Source organism: Etheostoma spectabile, chromosome 8 (genome assembly GCF_008692095.1).
Source record: "Etheostoma spectabile isolate EspeVRDwgs_2016 chromosome 8, UIUC_Espe_1.0, whole genome shotgun sequence".
Lineage (NCBI taxonomy): Eukaryota > Metazoa > Chordata > Actinopteri > Perciformes > Percidae > Etheostoma > Etheostoma spectabile.
Window position 1 is genome coordinate 159,006 of NC_045740.1, and position 5,198 is coordinate 164,203.

Below are 5,198 nucleotides of genomic sequence, written 5' to 3' on the forward strand. Positions count from 1 at the left end.
ACACACACACACACACACGGTCTGTCAAAGTTAAGGTGATTACAATATTTTAATCAGCTAAATCAACAAATTTTCTCACTGTTAAATTATCAATTACATGCTGTGAATGGCATTTGATGCAATGGAGTAACCTTGAGACACTAGAGGGCGATGTCACATCACTTCTCAATCTTGTGAGATTCATTTTATACTTTGAAATGTTGTTAGTGGACAATTCCATAGCTGCTGAATATTTCTCTCATTTGGAAATATGAAACCGAATGACCCTGGGTGCAAGCTGAAGCTGTTTCATCCATTCACCGTGCAGTTAATCATGCCATTTGAAGATTTCTTTGGGAGATATGGAGCTAGATCATTTTGTTTACTTATCCCTGATTGCAAAAACACATCCCCATCACTTTGAAGGTGGGCCCCTCATCAAGATGTTCCCATTAAAGGAAATGTACAGCGCATTGTGAAGCTCACTCCACACAGGGATAGCGTCATGTCCTTGTGATGCTGCTGGCATACAACGCTGCATTGTGATGCCTGGATGTCCCTCTGCCCCCATCCCCTTCAAAGCACTTCCTTCAGGGTGACATCAGCTGGGGTGCTGCTCCAAAAGGTGCCCTCCATTTAGCAATCAAGTGTTGGCTTTGTACTGGAGTAAACATGGCCAGCCAACTTCTAAATCCTGTCTTGCTTCTTAAATAAAAATGTTTTACCCACCACTTTGTGAGGCTTTGTCTCACTCGAGGTTTCTCTTTGTGTGTCTCCTTCTTTGTGTTCTGCAGTTATCAACAGATTTTCCATCCATCCTGCTTTCCCCCCCATCCACTTAAGAAATGATACAGCAGCCAAATGTTGATAACGAAACAAAAGCCCACGGGCAGGGATCCCTTTTACTGTATCCATGCTACTTCTTCAAAACAACTGCAGTGGAAAGAGTTGGTACCTGCTCAGGAGCTCCATGCAGACAGGAACAATGGAAGATGCTGCGCCTAACAGGTTACGTAGGATGGAAGTCAGATGGGTAAACATTGGGTGTTGTCATACGGACTGAGCAAGTGTTTGTGTGTCTGTGTGTCTGTGTGAGAGGAAGAGCCAGGGAGTGAATATGTTGTCAGCTCTGTGTCCATGGAAAAAAAACAACCTTTACACATGTGGGCATTATGAGCTTATGACTTCAAAGGAGGCAAATCTGATATCATACAGAAGACACTCTGCGATGCTTGCTTGAAAAGAAGCAGGATTCCTATAATGGGTGTTGTTGATTTTAAGCTATTTCCAGGGGTTTGTGTATTGTCACATATTTCTGCGTGTGTTGTTCTTGTTGCGTGTCAGGGGATTCCCATGCAGGTTCTCTGATTGAAAATCCCTTTTTCAGGTATTCTGTCATCAACACAGGATACAGGACAAAGACATGAGGAATTTCAGTGATCAAAGTGGCCTCTCGTGTCTCGTAACAGAGCCTCCGTCACTCTGCTACCTCTGATCACTGCAGTACTGTCCTATCACCTCCAGCACAATCACCACACGCAAGAATGAGTATGTGACGGTACCCCACAACCTGTGTTTTGATGTTAACATGCGGCCCCTCACCAGTAGATCCCTGCTGAGTTACTGAGTGATTTGTATTTCCAAGAGAGTTTTACTGCAAATGAAATGCATCTGTTCTTTATCTGCAGCTTCTTAAATAGATCTACATCCTTTTAAAAGAAAGGCTTCCAGTTAATTCACCTCTACTTTGGTTTTGGGTTTTTTGAAACCATACACTTATTTTTAATGCCGCTAGTGATATCTAATCCAAAACACTCCAAATCAATATCACCCATGAGACATGTTAGGGATAGACTGATTGTGTCTTAAAATCCTGAAAGCAGAATTAATTTGTTGTTCTTAAATTATTGGACATTCCCAATGTATTCAAAGCTGCATCCATGAAACATAACGCGCCGTTACTTTTGACACTGACTAACATCGACAACGCATGTAACAGGTCGTGTAAAAGGCTTTTTTTTTACACAAGGTATTTGAGATATGTTCTGTTTTATAACTGGTAGCGCCTACAGATAGTGTCAAAGCTACTGAAGAGCAAAAGCTCAGACAGTCACCGCACAATCCGCCATGTTTTCCAATTCATTGTCAGTGGAGCAGCTCCAGAATTTATCTCCCGATCAAATCCCAGATTAGAGGCTTCTTTCTGTGTTTTTTTTGTTTTTTTGTTGCTTTGATTGAGAGTTGTTCGTGCCACAAAATGTTGAATGAACTGTCTAATGTTGTTGGAATTCTCTTTACGGTTGCTATACTTCATCCGATGGGATCATTTAATTAATTAATACAGAGGGGTATTCATTAAAGCAGTTCTAAAATCAGTTCCTTCAGTTATACCAGTTACATTGGGAGAAGCTTATGATGTACTCCTGACGATTATTGAGACCTGTATGTTTGAAAAAGACCAATTGAATCATTTCTTAAGTGGATTTTTGATAGCAGACTGTTTTGTGGGCACATGGAGGCCTGTTCCCAATGGTGGACCGGATCAGCCGTATCTCTGTCTATCATCGTGTCCACCGTGTGCTGAACTACCTCTTTAGACTTTCAGTTGATTTCCCCTCAGAGTGCAGCACCCCTGCACATAAGAGAGACCTTTATTCCATGTGCTTGCAAAATTATCTCCTCATCAAATTTTATTTGAGCTGAACAAATTTTTGTTTATTCAGCGAGTGAGGGAGTCTGGCTTTCATGCCGTACTCTTGCAAATCATAAAGACATCAGTCTAAATTAACCGATTTAGTGTTGCCTTTCCTATGAATGCAGTGTGCTGCAAGCTCCAATGGAGAATTTAAAGCAGTAGCAGTCTATACCTCTTGTGTGACAAGCTGGGGGAGCTGTTTGGAAAATGTTGCCCCCCCTGTGTAACCCCAAGGGGATTTGTCAAGGGGCACAGTGTGCCATGCACAATTGCATTGAATGTGAAGTTATTGTTTTTTATCATGTTTGTTTTGTTTACACCTGCTTCTCCCACACATATTTTATAGAGGTTCGAGATAACTTATATTTGTGTACAGTATGTGTCTGTTTGGGGAAAACAGAATTAACTAGACACAAGTCTGAAAGACATCATTCACCCGGGGTTAGGCAGGCTACATTTCAGGCATGGATGTAAAAGTGTCAAAGTCCATACAAGAGACACTTATCATGGTGAGTCTCAAATGGCCCATATCTTTTTCATAGGAGACACACGTCTGAGCTGTGTAAGACTTGGACGTGGTACTTAACTGACCCTGTCTGCAGGGCCCCGGACACCCACGCTACCCTGCAGCCTCTGCTGAGCTAGGGACGGAATTCAACATCTGTTAATAAAAGGAACATTATTGCTACAGTGCGAACCAGATTTAATGGATGACACAATATCACAGCCTCTTGTGGTTGGCCGGTCTCTGCTCTGTTTCTGTCCAAACCGCAGAACAGACAGAGGCAGTTATTGATCTTAAACAGTTTCTTATTGCAGCCCTAAAGGTGGCAATTTACTTCTGGATAACAGAGTTGAGCAACCGTCTCAGCATGCACACAAAGAACGTACTGAAGGGTCCCGACATTTCTTCTTTTGGTCAAAGATGTTCATTGTGTAACTGTGGTTGAGTCAGCAATTTTTCGGAGTAACCCAACTTTGGCTCAATTGAGCTGCACAAAGAGATGTTTTGTAAAATTGTACATAAAGAAGTGCAGTTCTGAAGACAGGATTGTTTCTGTTTTTAGCCACTCTGGAGATGCCAGTGTTGGTCGGTCAGTCCACCACGTTGTTCGAGACTGAAATGCCTCAACAACTATTTGGTAGAGATATTAGTGGTACCCAGAGGATGAATCCTAGTGACTTTTGGTCATGCGATCATGACATCATGCAATTTTGAGGGACACTTTTTGTTGTCATATTATGTATAAGGTATGTAACGAGACATTGATCTGAATTGATGTATTGATTCAATGATCAACGATCAAATACCATCGATGCAAAGTGAAAAGATTGAAACATATCATCATCTTTAAAAATGCGCCTTTCTTTTGAAATTGCCACATATTTATTCTTTTGGATTAAAAACAATAGTTTGTTTTTCATTAAAATGTCTGGAAGTGCTCAGTAAGAAAATGATCAAATCAAATTTTAGTTGCTTTTGGTGAGATGATATGCATTTAAGTGATTGTGTTAAATAAGCCTTTGATATAGTATGATAGGCCCCTGACTTTCATATATTACCAAACATTGTATAGTTGTGCAACAAAACAATGTAATATCGAATTGTGGTTACACTTGTGATTTACACAATGTAGTAAGACCAGCATTTATATTTTACTAGTCTGCCTCAACAAAGTCTCAAGATCTGAACTGAACCTTTTAAAGGCAAAAGTGTAAAGGAAGCAAATTAAACTAAACTGTCCCTTATCCCCCTCTCTCTCTCTCTCACGCACAAAGTGATGCACACAGAGAGGAAGTCTGTTGTCCAACCCAGCATCCAGGCAAGGGAAGCTCTGCTGTCATAGAAAAATACAACACATTGTCAGTTGTTGTGTCCTTTGTCCTGTCTGTGTGCACTGTTTATGTATGTTTTATCAAGATGGTGGCGAAGACATAAAAGCCTGGTTCGGCTGCAACAACTAAATCTCTTCTTCTGCTTTAAAGGGGCAGCTATTTTGACGGAGCAAGTTTCTTCTTGCACACAGGAACACCAGCAGACCTGGCTGTAGACATCCACCAAGCTATCGCAATGCATTTGCAACACAGACACAGGAGAACCAAACTCCCCTCTTGTCTAAACTTCCCTCATGTCTGATCAGCATCTGATCCTGGCATCAAATCTTCATGAGATGAGTTTGTGCTGAGATATTTAGCCTTTAGATTTGGGTTCCTAGGAATATAACCACAGGCCATAACAGGTTGAGTTCTGAAATGCTGCCGTCTCCACACAGGTGTGCAAGTTAAAGAGGCCTCTTTATTTGTAGAATCACTTGAAGTTTTTCCACCTGTGGGGAGTGTGACGGAATTGGCCTCAGGGTGGCATTACAATCCGTTTGTCCACGCTGAATTGTTGTTCATCAAATGTGCACGCACAGCTGCCCCACTCCCCTTTGCCTTGTTCAGAAATAGAATAATGTGAGGTCTTGTGTTGTTGAACACTGACGACAACCCAATGTGCTGTGTGGTTTGTGACCACCAATCC